This window comes from Sciurus carolinensis, chromosome 5, assembly GCF_902686445.1.
Source record: "Sciurus carolinensis chromosome 5, mSciCar1.2, whole genome shotgun sequence".
Classification (NCBI taxonomy): Eukaryota; Metazoa; Chordata; class Mammalia; order Rodentia; family Sciuridae; genus Sciurus; species Sciurus carolinensis.
In genome coordinates, this window is record NC_062217.1 from 119,314,359 (window position 1) to 119,332,512 (window position 18,154).

Sequence of the window (18,154 nt, forward strand, 5' to 3'; positions counted from 1 at the left end):
AGTGGGGGCATACTCTGAACAATATTTGGGTAATACTGGAGGACAGCAGCAGTGTCACAGTCAAGCAAGTGGAAGCTGTGGTCTTTTGCAACGGAGCATTAATATTAATGTGGCCTTCTGGATACACTCAAGGCAATAAGAGAATTTAAATCATAAAAAATGGAAAGAATATCACCTGACCTGCTTATGTCTCCACATTGTTTTGAGCATCTAAAGACAAAATGTATAACAAGACACTCGGAAACTATAATATGCAATATAAGTACATGGTAATATTATAAATAACTTCCATACAATATAAGTACATGGTAATATTATAAATAACTTCCAAATTTTAAAAATTGCTTTATATATTGTGAGCAGCATTAGCCCTAATTCTGATTATCTAAATTTCCAAGCACTGCAGGGAAACTGTTTCTAAAAATATACAACTTATTTGAAGAGTATGAACTAAAGCATGGGAAGTTCTTACTTTTTATAACCAGACACAGTGTTTAATTTTATTTATTTATTATTCAGTGCTTTCCTTAACTATGTGGAATTCTTCTGAGCAGACAGATTTCCTTATATGGCCCTCATACAGGACCCAGTTTCCACACTCCCTTCCATGTCCATCTCTTTCTGTCATTATTACACTCTCTTCCTACCCTCTGCCCTCCCTACCCTCTCTTCATATGGTAAAACATGCCCTTCTCATGTTTTTTACCTTAAGAACTGGCTTCAGTACATCTTTGAGCTATGTCAGAAGACTTCATTAAACATCATCAGTAATAGACTGACAGAAGATCCCAAAGAAAAACTGGACAAAAGAACAAAAAAAAAAAAAAAAAAGTAGAGCACTGGGGAATATCTTCTTAAAGGAAAAAGCAGAACAGTATACTTTAATCTCAATGACCTTGACATATATTTTAAGAATTGTGATGGTAAATGAAATGTAAGGGGTTTCATTCACTTACAACTAAGAGGCTGAGAATGATACAAGTAGGAATTAGTACCCATAACTTAAAAATTACATAACTAATACTATTTACCTTAAGGAACCTGGGCACAGGCATTAGCATAGGTTCCACTTAATGTTAATCTTAAGGCAAACCATAAATTCCTTTTCTGTTAAACTCAAATCTGATCAAAAGCATAGGAAAGCATATTTAATTAACAAACAGTTAAGTATTTGCTCAGATCTCATGCCAAAACCTCCACCCTACCTACCTGTCTTCCTTTCAACTGTCTAAAGTTCTGACCTGCAACAGGAAGCCCATTAGCTAAATCATCATGGGAAGTAGAAGCTGCTGTCAAACAGCAGCTCACATCAATGTTGTAAAATATAGGAAATGCTTTATAAAATGGAAGACAGCATAGATATCCATAAAAGGCAGACTTGCTTTAAAATGTGCCCTTGGGGGACCTAGATAGTGGACTTGAGGGTGACTGCAACTCATGTCACTCCAAAACTCAGGATTCAAGAAGATGAGGTATTGAGAGACTTGAGAACAACTCAGAGCTGCTGGGTGAGTCTCTCCCACTGGGCGAGGATCAGCCTGGGTGGCAGGCCCGGACAGCAGACAGCTTCTCAGAGCAGGGCCGGGCAACAAGAGGCTTCTGTGAACAGCCAATCTCCCCCTTCCCCACACAGCCAGCCCCCACGCCTGGACCCAGCGGCAGACCCCGACAGCAGGCAGCTTCTCAGGGCACAGCCAGCCAACGAGAGGCTTCCCCACACAACTAGGTTCCCCTGGCCTGGGCGGCAGGCCAGACACAGGCCCAGAACAGCCATACCCCTGCCTGTAGTCTAGTTCCCCTTTGGTAGACCATTGGTCAACAAGTGGAGGCGCCACTGCCCACTAGCAGGGAATATACCCTACCTGAAGTCCACCAACCCTAGAGGGGCATCTTCCTTGTGGAGCACCGCATTATCAACTTCCTCCAAGACTTCAGGCTACTGGAAGTCTACAGGGACACTATAAGCCAATAGAGGAAATCTGCAATATCTCAGCAATCCAATGATACCTGAACATGAGATATGAGAAACAGGGGAAGAAAATGCCCCAAACAAATCTAGATGTTACATCAATAAATTCCAAGGACAGCATGGCAGAAGAAATGTCAGAAAGGGAATTCAGAACGTACATAATCAAAATGAACAGGGAAGCAAATGAAGAGATGAAAGAGCAAATGCAGGCATTGAATGATGAGATGAAAGAGCAAATGCAGGCATTGAATGATCACACCAATTGACACTTAAAAGAGCAAATACAGGAAGCAAAAGATCATTTCAATAAAGAGTTAGAGATATTGAAAAAAAAAAAACAAACAGAAATCCTTGAAATGAAGGAAGCAATAAACCAAATTAGAAACTCCATAGAAAGCATCACCAATAGGATACAACACCTGGAAAACAGAACCTCAGATATTGAAGACAAAATATTTAATCTTGAAAACAAAGTTGACCAAACAGAGAAGATGGTAAAAAATCATGAACAGAATCTACAAGAATTATGGGATATCATGAAAAGGCCAAATGTAAGAATTATTGGGATTGAGAAAGGCACAGAGAAACAAATCAAAGGAATGAACAATTTAGTCAATGAAATAATATCAGAAAATTTTCTAAATCTGAAAAATGAAATGTAAAATCAAGTACAAGAGGCTTATAGGACTCCAAATACACAAAATTATAATAGACCCACACCAAGGCACATCATAATGAAATACCTAACATACAAAATAAAGACAGAATTTTAAAGACTGCGAGAGAAGAATCAAATTACATTCAGGGGGAAACCAATAAGAATATCAGCAGATTTTTCAATCCAGACCCTAAAAGCTAGAAGAACCTGGAACAATATTTACCAAGCCCTGAAAGAAAATGGATGCCAACGAAGAATCTTATACCCAGCAAAACTTACCTTCATATTTGAAGACGAAATAAAATCCTTCCATGATAAGCAAAAGCTAAAAGAATTTACTAAAAGAAAGCAGTATTACAGAACATTCTCAACAAAATATTCCATGAGGAAGAGATGAAAAACAATGATGCAAATCAGCAAAGTGAGGAACTACCTTAAAGAAATAGCCAAATAAAGGAGAAACCAAGTCATGTCAAAAAACAAAAATGAGCCAAATGACCGGGAATACAAATCATATCTCAATAATAACCCGGAATGTTAATGGCCTGAACTCATCAATCAAAAGACAAAAACTGGCAGATTGGATTAAAAAGAAAGATCCAACAATATGCTGCCTGCAAGAGACTCATCTCATAGAAAGAGATACCTACAGACTAAAGTTGAAAGGATGGGAAAAAAACATACCATGCACATGGAATCAGCAAAAAAGCCAAAGTATCCATCCTCATATCAGATAATGTGGACGTCAAGCCAAAGTTGGTCAGAAGGGACAAAGAAGGACATTTCATACTGCTTAAGAAAAGCATAAATCACCAAGACATAACAATCATAAATATCTATGCCCCAAACATTGGCTCATTCATATATGTCAAATAAATACTTCTCAATTCCAGAAATCAAATAGACCACAACACAATAACACTAGGTGATTTTAACACACCTCTTTCACCACTGGACAGATCTTCCAAATAAAAATTTAACAAAGAAACCATAGATCTCAATAACATAATCAATAATTTAGACTTAATGGATATATATAGAATATACCATCCAACAAAGAGTGAATATACTTTTTTCTCAGCAGGACACAGATCCTTCTCTAAAATATATTATGCCACAAAGCTACTATTAAAAAATACAAGAAGATAGAGATACTACCTTGTATTCTATCAGATCATAATGGATCGAAATTAGAAATAAATGACAGAACAAAAAACAGAAACTACTCCAACATCTGGAGATTAAATAATATGCTATTATATGATGAATGTACAACAGAAGACATCAGGAAGGAAATAAAAAAATTCTTAGAAGTAAATGAGAACAAAGACACATCGTATCAAAAAATCTGGGACACTCTGAAAGCAGTACTTAGAGGAAAACTTATTTCATAGAGCTCATTCATTAAAAGAAAAAATCATCAACAAAAAAATGACCTAACACTACAGCTCAAAGCCCTAGAAAAAGAAAAGACCAACACCAAAAGTAGTAGAAGACAGGAAAAAGTTAAAATCAGAGCTGAAATCAACGAAATTGAAACAAAAGAAACAATACAAAAAATTGACAAAATAAATACTTGGTTCTTTGAAAAAATAAACGAAATTGATAAGCCCTTAGCCACACTAACAAAGAGAAGGAGAGAGAAAACTCAAATTACAAAAATTAATGAAAAAGGAAATATCACAACAGACAGGAGTGAAATACAAAACATAATTAGAAGCTATTTTGAAAATCTATACTCCAACAAAACAGAAAATCTTGAAGACATCAACAGGTTTCTAGAGACATATGAATTACCTAAACTGAACCAGGAGGACATACACAACTTAAATAAATCAATTTCAAGCAATGAAATAGAAGAAGTCATCAAAAGCCTACCAACAAAGAAAAGTCCAGGACCAGATGGGTTCTCTTTTAAAGAAGAGCTTGTTCCAATACTCCTCAAAGTATAATCCATGAAATAGAAGAGGAGGGAACCCTTCCAAACTCATTCTATGAAACCAAAAGCACCCTCATACCTAAAACAGACAGAGACACATCGAGGAAAGAAAATTTCAGACCAATATCCTTAATGAACATCAATGCAAAAATTCTCAACAAAATTTTAGCAAGTCACATACAAAAACATATTAAAAAGATAGTGCACCTCAATCAAGTGGGTTTTATCCCAGGGATGCAAGGTTGGTTCAACATCTGGAAATCAATAAATGTCAGTCACCATATCAACAGACTTAAAGTCAAGAATCACACGATTATTTCAATAGATGCAGAAAAAGCATTCAATAAAATACAGCACCCCTTCATGCTCAAAACACTAGAAAAAATAGGGATAATGGGAACATTCCTTAACATTGTAAAGGCCATCTATGCTAAGCGCATGGCCAATATCATTCTAAATGGTGAAAAACTGAAAGCATTCTCCCTAAAAACTGGAACAAGTCAGGGATGCCCTCTCTCACCACTTCTATTCAACATTGTCCTTGAGACAAATCAAAGAAATTAAGTGGATATGAATAGGAAAAGAAAACTCAAACTATACCTATTTGCTGATGAGATGATTATATATTTAGAGAAACCTGGAAATTCCACCAGAAAACTTTTAGAACTCATAAGTGAATTCAGTAAAGTAGCATGTTATAAGATCAATGCTAATAAATCTAATGCAATTTTATACATAAGTGTTGAATCTTCGGAAAGAAAAGTCAGGAAAACTACCCCATTCACAATAACCTTGAAAAAAATAAAATACTTGGGAATCAATCTAACAAAAGAGGTAAAAAACCTCTACAATGAAAACTACAGAACGCTAAAGAAAGAGATTAGAGAAAACCTTAGAAGATTGAAAGATCTCCCATGCTCTTGGTTAGGCAGAATTAATATTGTCAAAATGGCCATACTACCAAAAGTGCTATACAGATTCAATGCAATTCCAATTAAAATCCCAATGACATACCTTACAGAAATAGAGCAAGCAATCATGAAATTCATCTGGAAGAATAAAAAACCCAGAATAGCTAAAGCAATCCTTAGGAGGAAGAGTGAAGCAGGGGGTATTTCAATACCAGAACTTCAACTATACTACAAAGCAATAGTAACAAAAACAGCATGGTATTGGTACCAAAATAGACAGGTAGATCAATGATACAGAATAGAGGACATGGACACAAATCCAGATAAATACAATTTTCTCATACTAGACAAAGGGGCCAAAAATACGCAATGGAGAAAAGATAGCCTCTTCAACAAATGGTGCTGGGAAAACAGGAAATCCCTATGCAGCAGAATGAAACTAAACCCCTATCTCTCACCCTCCACAAAACTCAACTCAAAATAGATCGAGAACCTTGGAATCAGACCAGACACCCTTCATCTTATAGAAGAAAAAGTAGGTCCAAATCTTCAATATGTCGGCTTAGGATCAGACTTACTTAATAGGACTCCCATATCACAAGAAATAAAAGCAAGAATCAATAACTGGGATAGATTCAAACTAAAAAACTTTCTCTCAGCAAAGGAAACTATCAGGAATGTGAAGAGACAGCCTACAGAGTGGGAGAAAATCTTTGCCACTCATACTTCAGATAGAACACTAATTTCCAGAATCTATAAAGAACTCAAAAAACTCTACACCAAGAATACAAATAATCCAATCGACAAATGGGCTAAGGAAATGAACAGACACTTCACAGAATAAGATCTACAAGCAATCAACAGATATATGAAAAATGTTCAACATCTCTAGTAATAAGAGAAATGCAAATCAAAACTACCCTAAGATTTCATCTCATCCCAATTAGAATGGCGATTATCAAGAATACAAGCAACAAGAGGTGTTGGCGAGGATGTGGGGAAAAAGGTATACTCATACATTGCTGGTGGGGTTGCAAATTAGTGCAGCCACTCTGGAAAGCAGTATGGAGATTCCTCAGAAAGCTTGGAATGGAACCACCATTTGACCCAGCTATCCCACTACTCTGCCTATACCCAAAGGACTTACAATCATCATACTACACAGACGCAGCCACATCAATATTCATAGCTGCTCAATTCACCATAGCCAGATTATGGAACCAACCTAGATGTCCTTCAATTGATGAATTGATAAAGAAACTGTGGTGCATACATATATACAATGGAATATTACTCAGCCATAAAGAATGATAAAATTATGGCATTTGCAGGCAAATGGATGAAATTGGAGAATATCATGCTAAGTGAGATAAGCCAATCTCAAAAAACCGAAGGACGAATGATCTCACTATAAGCAGATGATGACACTTAATAGGGGGTAGGAGGGGGGCAAGAATGGAGGATGGAGGGACTTTATAGAGGAAAAAGAGGGGTGGGAGGGGTGGGGGGAAGGAAAAAATAACCTAATGAATCAAACACCATCTTCCTATGTAAATGTATGATTGCACAAATGGTATGCCTTTACTTCACATACAACCAGAGAAACAACATGCATCCCATTTGTTTACAATAAAAATATTTTTTAAAAATGTACTCTAGGATTCTTAGCACTATATAGTACCAATCAGAATTTACCTTTTTGCAAAGAAAGAGTAATTCTACAAAATCTGAAAATATTCCTGTACCGTACTAGCTAAGATCATTTGATCCAGGATGCCCAAGACAACTGCTTCATTATAATACCTATATTAGAATAATGATTTTTACCTCTGGGTGTCAATCAAACACTAATTCAAATAAAATAGAAAGGCAGCATCAAGTATCCTTTAAAAAGTTGTTTATAGCAACAGTAGTTATTTAAGTTACTTTGAGAGAAAGCCTATCCCCTGAACCAATGTTTTGTGGCTTTTTTTTATTACTATATAGTTCAAAAGCGACTTTCATGCTCAGCAGCACATAATAGGCAAAGAACTGATAAACTGGAAAGTTATCATAAGAATATAAATCAAAAATTCTATAAAATTTAGTTGATATGCCCAGGTATGCAAAAATATGACATACCATATCAGTTATTCATTGTCAACTAAAAAGAATACTAAAAACACCATATTTCTATCCTGAGTTTTATTCTTATAGATTTTACCCCATCAAATTTATCTACTTATATGTACTTCTTACCCAACTATAGATTAATTTTTCATCCTTCAACAGGAAAAAAAATCATAGCAGTCAACAGATCTAATCAATTTGTTCATTAAAATCTTAGCAAATTAATATTTCATCTCTAAAAACAAATCTAACTCTTAACTACAGACTTATGATGCTTTAAGAAATTGCTTTGCAACTTCACTTGCAGATGAGACATCTCTCCTAGACTGCAACACAAGGAGAAACTGGTGAGAAAAATACAAGAAACTCTTTGTTAGGAGAGAAAATGTTAGGAACACCACAGGAAAGAGCCATTTATAATCATTTTCTCCTCCACATAATTTAAAACTGTGGACCGGGAGCCAAATGATGGCAGGGGACACACCTCCTACCAAGCAAGAATTGAGATAACCAGCTCTAATATAAGCAACACAGAACTAATTATTCTCATAAATTTCCTTCACAGTGTTAATACAAAACATCAACACAATGGTGCTGACAGTAACAGATAGGGAAGAGGTAGAAAATTTATATCCAGCACTTTCCCTTAAATTTAGATTAGCACATCATAGCAGTATCTATATTGGAAGAGTATGAACAAAACTAGACAGAACCATGATGGAATCAGTTTCAGAATTTAAATAGCAGGAAGAATTTTCAGATTATAATAAAGCAAATTCTAAATGATGAAGCTTCATAATGATAGCTTCTATTTTTGAAAAATTCATAATAATCCCATTATCCACTTTAATCCTCCAGCAATCAATGTGCTTAGGATTATTTCCTTATTTTACAAACAGAGAAACAGAGGCTTTTCACAGCAATCTCAAGGTGACAACTAGTCTAGTGGCAGGACAACAACTGTTTCCATTCTAGAGCTCTTTCTGTATATAGTAAGCTGCCCATATACATATATTTTAGTATTGTGAAATAATAGTGATGTTAAACTAACATTTTAAAATACCACCTCAAATGTACCTTTGCAAAATAAAAGCACAGTCCATTTTTTAAATAACAGCTGAAATTTTTCAATTACATAAAAAAAGCTTTGAGACTATTACTGTGGTCAAAAAAATCAAAAAACTACCTAAAGACAGAAAACATTAACTTTTAAACATCAGCTATGCAAAATGGTAACAGAATATATCCTAGGCAGACACAAAGTTCAAACTCAATTTGAATCTAGAGAAATAGAGTTGTATATTTACTGTTATAATTTATTCGATGATGAGACCACTCAAGAGAACAACTAAAATAAATTATCAGATGAGATGCTTTCAATGTTTGGTTTTAAATTTTATATATAATCATTATTAATATGGTATTGGCATCATTGTTGTCATTATCATATTGATAAAATTATTATCCCAACTATAAAACTTTTCATTTATTTTGAATGCAAAAATCATTAAAATTGATTTTATTAAAAGTACCAGAGAAGTAACATTATGCTTAAATTTTAAATCCATCAATTTTATAACTTTATCACATTTTTCATCAAATGCATCAACATGTATTTGCCACATTAAACTCCCTAGACTTTGATCAAAAATATCCAATCATTTTAATGGCAATCAAATAAAATCTGTAGTTCTTGGCTCAGGAATTGAAGACTCTCTATGTTCTGGCCCGTCCTACCCTTTCAATATTTCCTGACCCATCACCCAAACATACTAGACATTTTATGCTTTTCCACTTTTACAACTTCTTACCCAAGGTTTCTTCCAGCTAGGACACCTTTCATTGCTACTGTTAAAATGCCAGTGGGGTCAGGAGAGGGAAACTCAGTTGTAGAGAATGTGCTTAGCATGAGCAAGGCCCTGGGTTCTATCCCTAGTACCAAAAATCTGATCAAGGCCCTACTCACATCTGATGTCATTAATAGAGGCTTATCTGATATTCTGAACTGCAAATCTCTCCCTCCATTAGGGCACCTACCACCTTATGCTTCTGAGAGTTATCACTTATGTTTCTGAGAGTTCTTTTTAAATAACTACAATATCAATGGTAACAGAGACTGTTCCAAATTTTGATATCTCACACAAACTTATTTTAGTACCTTGAATCAAGTATGTATTTACATATTCTGCTTGATCTAGAGTAAAAAAAAAAAACCAGAAGTATTTTTATATTTATATCCTAATTAAGTCTTTTAAGTCAAATAAACTTTAAAATAGATATACCAAAACCTTGAAGATACCAACAAGAATTTTAATTCTGTTAGGTTTGTCATTTATAGTTATTTTGTTCCCATATCAAGCAATCTATTTTATTACTCACAAATGCTCTTTTTTTACCACTAGCAAGTATTGGGAGAAAAGTAATTCTCCCATAATTTTATTTAAACCAATTTTATAAACAATTGATTCAGATATATAAGCTCATGAATACATTTATTTGGATCATGAGAAAAATAAAAATAAGCAATTCACTACAAAATAATTTCAAGTACTAAATCTTGTCCCCCTACAACAGGTCATCCTAACATCACTAAGGAATGAATACTTGAGGAGAAAGATGTTGAAATCACACCCCTTTGGTTACCAAAGGATTATTTTTCAGATGAAAAATTTTAGTTCTAATAAATAATGCATTGCAGTCCACACAATCTTTTTTAAATATCTTCAGTTGTAGGTGGACACAATACCTTTATTTTGTTTATTTGTGGTGCTGAGTATCAAACCCAGTGCCTTACACGTGCTATGCAAGCGCTCTACCATTGAGCCACAACCCCAGCCCAGCAAACCACACAATCTGTTAACCCCCAAATTATGTATACATATAAGTAAATTTTAACGTATACATGCAATTGCTATGAGCAGTACAATATCCTAAAATACTATTTACCAAAGTGTTACTAATAATATATAATATACGATCCTGTAAGCATTAAAAGGATGTAATTTTATTGGATTTTCTTTTAACATATTAAATCTTACTGGTTAAATTTAAAACCACTTACAAAATAGCTTTAGGATTAAATTACAGAGAAATTTATAGCTAAATTAAAACTGTCAATTAGAATTCTTTGTTATCATCCCAAACAGTGAGAGTTCATCTAATAACATGACTCTGCACTACTAAATGTTGGTTTTATTTCAGATATAAATTTTTTATGTAGACTATTTCTAGGTGAAAATGAAAATAAAAAATAAAACAAAACAAAATACACTGATCACTGATGTTTGCAAACTAAAATAGTGACATTATAAAAGTAAAAGCACCTGAAGAAAGGGAAGGCATTAAATCATTGGCTAAGTTTTTAAAATGATTTCACCATATGAAACCCCTGTAGAAAGCCAATTTATTTTATGCAAATAAACATGAAAGAAAATAATTCTAAGGGAAAAAGATGGGGTCCTTACATATTATAAAGATGATGTTTCTCCCACATACAGGAGAAAATGTAACTTAATAAACATTACTAAACTCAATTCCTAACATACCTACTGCATAAATATGAGGAAGAGAAATTCCATAAATTCTCCATTTAAATTCTTACATATATTAAAATAAAATTTTCATTCAAATCTTAGCATATGTAGAGTTTAATATCAAAGCACATGTCCATATGAAAGCCTGTACACAGTGTTCATAACAACAATTATTTTTCATGATAGCCAAAAAAAGTGAAATTAACACAAATAGTCATCAAATGGTAAATAAATAAACAGTATGTGGCATAGCCATACCATGGAATACTTGGAAATAAAAGAGAATGAAATACTGATACATGCTACAACATGAATGAATCACAAAAAAGCCATAAAATTCTCCATTACAATGCAAACTTTAAGTAATCAAAGAAAATGAAGTAATACTATTTTATTCCTTATTTATTTCAGAGAGCAAAATAGAGTTATTAATAGTAACATGACAACAAGTATCATTTGGAAAAGTTCAGCATTGTCCAATTTACCTAACACACAGGTTTGAATGTAAATTAGTACAAGAATTACAGAAAACAGGATGGAAGTGTTTCAAAAAATTAAAAACATACTATTATATGATCCAGCAATCTTACAACTGGCATTCACATCCGAAGGATATGAAAATAGTATGCTGAAGAAATCTACACTCTGACATTCATCACAACATTATTCACAATAACCAAGATGTGAAATCAAACTGTGTCCATCAATAGACAAATATGTAAAGAAAATGTGGTATATATATGCAATTGAATACTATTGAGCCTTTAAAAAAGAAATCTTACCTGCAACAAAATGATTGAGTTTGGAGGACATTGTGGTAATCAAAATAAGACAGATATGGAAAGAAAATTACTATGCAATCTGACATATATGGAATCTAAAAAGAAGTTGAACTTACAGAAGTAGAGAGTAGAATGGTGGTTACTAGGGGTTAGGGAGTTGTTGGCCAAAGGACAAAATTTTAGTCAGGAGAATAAGTTCAAGAGATCTACTGTACAACATGGTGCCTATAGTTAATAATAACATATTGTTTTCTTGAATACTTATCAGAGAGTTGGCCGCTCTGGCGCACACCTGTGATCCCAGCTCTTCAGGAGGCTAAGGCAGGAGGATTACAAATTCTAAGCCAGCCTGGACAATTTAGCAAGACTCTATCTCAAAATTTAAAATTAAAAAAAGAGCTGGCCACACAGCTCAGTGATATAGTACAGCTGAGTTAAATTCCCAGTACCACAAAAATAAATAAATAAATAAAAAGAAAATAGAAAAGAAAAAGGGAAAAAGGAAGAAAAGGAAGGAGGAGGAGAGGGAGAAGAAGGAGAAAAGGAAGGAGGAAAAGGAGTAGGGAATGGTGGAGGAAGAGATTGCTAGATATTAAGTGTTTCCCCACACATGAAAAAAAAATGATCAGTATACAAGGTAATGCATATTAATCAGTTCAATTTAGCCATTCCACAAAATACACATAGTTCAAAAAACCATGGTGTACACAGTAAATATGTACAATTTGTATTTGTCTATGTAAATAAATAATATTTTTTTAAATGCACATTTAATATTTCAGGATTCCTGTTATATAGAACCCTTGCCTGCAGTTTCAGTTTCCAAGGTTTCAGTTACCTGTGGTCAATTGGTCAATCTATGTTCTTAAAATATTAAAGGGAACTTCCAGGAATAAACAATTCACAAGTTCTAAATCACGTGCCACTCTGAATAGCATGAGGAAATTTCATGCCATCCAGTTCATTGAGGACAAGAATAATCCCTCTGTCTGGAACATCCATACTGTATACAATCCCACCCACCTATTATAATTTAGCAGCCATCTTTGGTTGTCAGATCAAATGTTACAATTTTGCAGTGCTTATGTTAATAACTCTCATATTACTTAATAATGGCCCCAAGAGTTGTGTTGTTAACAATTCAAATGTGTAAATGAAAGCCATATAAAGTGCTTCCTTTAAGTGAAAGGTGAAAATTCGTGACTTAAGGAGCAAGAAAAAAAATATATACTGAGAATGCACAGAACTAAAGTAGGTTATTACTATTAATCTCCTACTGTGCCTAATTTAATAAATCAAATGTTAAAATAGGTATGTGTGTAAAGGAAAAATAATAGAATATATCAGGCATGATACCATCTGTGATTTCAAACACCTACTGGGGTATCTACTCTATTGACTTTGCTTCTAGTATTAACCATGAGACTTTGGATGGACTATGATCAGTGATTAGTAAATTTTTCCTGTCCTATCATGATGATCAAATTAAAATCCTCAGGTTATTCCTATATACATTAAGTCTGAGAAACACCAAAAATGAAAAGAAAAAATCAAACCATTTAATAGAATAAATTTTAAATGCATTATCTGATTAGAATAATACAGTAGTACGCATCACCTTTTCCTTCAAACCAAGAAGACATTTTTATTTTGTTATTTTTTAAATCTTCTATGCATGCCTTTAGAGTAATTCTGTCATCAACTGCAAATATATTAAAGTACTCTCATATTTAGGGAAGAATGTAAACGAATATCAGCAAAATAGTTGGTCTTCAGAAATTGAGAAACGAATTTAATTTTAATCTTTCTTTTACCCAAGGAACACATGTGCCAGACTGAAATACCCCAGAATTATGATTTAAATTACATTCTTTTATAAAAACAACAGAATAGTAGCTATATTCATAAAAATCCATTTTCTTAAATGAGGCACATATCTAAAGTAGTAGTGTCCCTTCAGGGTTAAACAGAATACTTTAAAATCTTTCAAAAAGTGAACAACAACAAATAGTCTAATGGCATTTAATTTTTAATAATGAAAAAAGCATGTAAACCTATTTATATAGTTTGTACTTTTAATCTCATAAAATAAATTCAAAAAGAAACAACAAATGGTTGTTACATAAACTATGCATTATATGATTTCTCAGTTATCATAATTAAAACAGTGCCTTTCAATACTTCTAAATTATAAGTAATTTTAAAATATAACATATTAGAAAAACTTTACAGAAATAAGTTAATTTAATTGGTAACTGAATAAAGGCAATTTGTTAGGTTCCTGGACATGCGAGACAGATTCCCTGGGTTCAAATCCCAGTTCTGCCTTTTCTAGCTGTGTGACTGTGAATGGTAATTTAACTTCTTTGAATATTGGTACCTAGCTCATAGGAATTTTAGGAAGATTAAATAAGCAAATATGTATAACACACTTAAAATATGACCTGGCATGTGATAAGAACTGTATAAATTAACTAATTATCTTTATTTATTATCTACCTTATTTTCTCAGAGTTTAAGGATAATTTTTATCTTCTTTATTAGTATCTTTATTTTTTCAGAGCACAGAGTAATAGCACATCAAATGATTAAACAATTGTACTTCTCCACTACTTATTACTAATGGAGTTAATATGTTTATTCTTTGGGAGCTAATGAGTAGAGATTGTCTTCCATCTAAGTTAATAGTTTGTGTTACTGTTGTTTTTAAGAAAAAATAGTTTCAGGCCATTTACTATAAGAGAGTGTGCCACAGACACAGTGTACATATAAATCTCTCAACTTCAAAAGTGAAATAACATCATCTTCCTCGTATGGTTTTATAATATTGCCTGATAGGTCCTCTTCACAAAAAAAAATCTGAAAAGCCATCAGAAGAAAACTAAGGCTCATGCTATACAGATTGACAAGAAAGACACAGTCTTTCAGTACCACTAAAGTGAAAAAACTAAAACATCTGAGATGTCTACTGCTTTGTAGGTTGAAGGACCTTACATTTAACTGTGAGGAATGTCAAGATAAAAGAGAAAATGTTCTATCATAAATACAGTCATGGAGGTTTCCCCTATAATTATAATTTCATGAATAACTCATAAAGTCAATTTCTTTCTATAACCCAGTATTTCGAGTTATTTTTCTTGTTTATTTGTTGTTGTTTTTATAGACCAGCTTGTATATGCTCTAACATCCTTATAGGTCATATAGAAAAAAGTAAACAGGTTTCAAGTACTGTAATATATCAGTTTCAGAAGATCAAACATAAGGGCACCTTCCATGGTCACATGGAGACCGTGTACACCTCTTCACACATCGTGGACTTTGTGTTTTTAGGTACATAATAACCCTTTATTGTTTTTAGCTATAAATCTGAATATTCTTTTTAGATTGCTTACATATCTTAATAAATTGTGTTTTACTTTACCAAATGAAAGAAGTAAATCAGATTAAGATGACTTTTCTGGTACAGATTTTTTTTCTATTCTTTTTTGAATTTTCCATTGATTAAAAAAAGTGCTCTGAATGTTGTATAAACTCCAAAACATATACTAACCAAGTTCATGTATTCATATTGATGACATTGGAATAAACTCATACATATACATATAAATGTATATATTTATATACTTTTATATTATATATACATATATAGACATGTAGATATATATAAATTTTTTTTTGGTACCAGATATTGAACCCAGGGGTACTCAATCACTGAGCCACATCCCCAGTCCTTAATACTTTTTATTTTGAGACAGGGTCTCATTAAATTGCTTAGGGCCTCACTAAATTGCTGAGGCTGGCTTTGAATTGTGATCCTTCTACCTCAGCCTCCCAAGCCACTGGGATTACAAGTGCTCATCACCATACCTGGCTTAAACTCATATTTTTAAATATATGCAACAGATATAGAAATAGGGAAGTATATAGTTGTATGATTGTGTATAATATCACTAATACTGGGACAAATCAACATCATATGTACACTGAGAAGGACATAATCAAAATATCATTTCTATGCTATACTTACCAAGAATGCATACCCTAAATTTAATCATGAAGTCAAAGGACAAATTCAAATTGAAGGACATTCTTCCAAATAACTAGCCTATACTATTAAAAAATTGCAAGGTCAAGAAACACAAATAAAAACTGAGAAGTTCTTCCAAACTACAGAAAACTAAAGCAACAAGAAAACAGTACAATGTGTGACACTGGACTGGATTCTGTATTGTGAAAATGATAGCCATAATTATTAAACAATGGACAAAATTTGAATATGTAGATAATAGTATTATATCAATATTAAATTTACTCATTTAGATAACTATATTGAGGTTACTCACAATAATACCCTATTCTTAGAAAATATATAATGAGGGGTAAATAGGCATGACACTTCTACCTACTCTTAAAAAGTTCTGAAATACAGAGGATAAAGTAATGATGTACAATATAACCAATTAATGAATCTGGATAAAATTTATATGATAAACAAGAGATCTCTGAACTATTATGTATTTTTTTGGAATTTTGCTATTAAAGCAAAATTAAAATTTGAAAAACCAAAGTGCATCTATCAAAGAGAAATAGAGTATTTATCCTAAAAGACCTAGTCCTCATTTCATACTCTGTCAAATTTATTTTGCAAAGTGATATAATACTTATACAAAGAATATTTCTAAAATATTCAGAATGGTTCTTAAGACAAGTCACGGCGGGAGATTCGATTAGACGGTGTTTGGAGAGGTGCTGCGTCTACCTGGTCTGCGGCCTTTGAGCGTCGCCCCAGCTGTCTCCCAGTCCTTTGATCTAGGCTACAGTGTGAACGCATGAATAGAAGAAAAATTCTTCTTGCCTCAGTACTTGCTCTTCAGAATTCAAGTTTTATATATCCATCGTGTCAAAGGTGCTTTTCTCGGATAAATTTTGTCTCCAAAAGGTCTAGTTGTCCAAAATGTGGCTGTACTAGTGAAGCTGAAAATGCCAATTATAGGTATAAACTCTCCTTGAAAGTTGCAGAATCAAACAAATTATATGCTATTACTATATTTGGAAGCTGCTTAGATACATTTTTTGGTCTGACTGCCACTGGTTTGAACAGGTACATTCAGGATCATAATAAGATCCTGGAAACACTGGGGAGTGATATAACTCAGAGCCTGTTAACTAAAACTGTGGAAACTTGTTTTGTTGGACAAAGCTTTATTTTTGGAGTGACGGTGTGTTAAAAACTCATATAGTGGCCAACTTCTCCAGCGTCTCGGAGCAGGCCCTCCAGTGAGAGCCTTTCTGATTAGAACCAGTTCCAAGTCCCGGAGCCAGCGTGGCGTGCTCCAGCCTGCAAGCGGCTTCAGGGACCAGGACAGGGCAGCCAGGGACTTCCCTAAGCAGCCCAGCCCCCTGCGGCGGGAGGCGCCTTTCAAGGCTAGCTTCTCAGAGCAGACCGCCCAGTGAGAGTCTTTCTACACAGAGGTAGCCAAAAGTCCCCGAGCCAACGGAGAGCTTTGACCCACAAACAGCCTCTGGGATCAGGGCAGGGCAGCCAGAGACTTCTCCAGGCGACCCTGCCCCCTCCGGCCCCAGGTTCTTTCGACGGGACAATCCAAAATGGCGGACTAGAGGGTGACTGCATCTCCAGTCGCTCCAGAACCCAGGACTCAAGAAGGGGAAGCATTGAGAGACTCGGACTAAAATACAGCCATGGGGTGAGTCTCCCCCACTGGGTGAAGCTCGACCTGGGTGGCAGGCACAGATAGGAAAGGCTTATCAGAGCAGGTCAGGGCAGCTAGAGTCTTCCCCAGGTAGCCTTGCACACTCCAGCAGTGGGCTCTTCCCACATGACCAGCTGCGGGGTGCAGGCCACCCAGTGAGAGCCTTTCCGCACAGAGCCAGCTCCAAGCCCTGGAACCAGTAGGGGGCTAGGGGCAGCTTTCTTTGGAAGCACTGCATTATCAAGTTCCTCCAAGACTTCAGGCTACTAAAGCCTGGGTGGTGATACACTGGAAATCTACAGGGACACTATAAGCCAATAGAGGAAATCTGCAATATCTCAGGGTCCCACTGACATCTGACCAATATGAGAAAACAAGGGAAGAGAATGTCCCAAACAAACCTAGATACTATACCAATAAAACCCAATGACAGCACAACAGAAGAAATGTCAGAAAGGGAGTTCAGAATGTACATAATTAAAACAATCAGGGAAGTAAATGAGGAGATGAAAGAGCAAATGCAGGTATTGAAGGAGGAGATG

At 34.4% G+C, this 18,154-nt stretch overlaps 1 protein-coding gene across 2 annotated transcripts in view; it reads right to left on the minus strand.

Annotated features, from left to right (window-relative positions):
• The window catches only part of Ctnna3 (catenin alpha 3), a 1,721,400-nt gene that overhangs the window by 1,431,842 nt on the left and 271,404 nt on the right, over positions 1–18,154 (minus strand). The gene's annotated exons all lie outside the window — the stretch shown is intronic.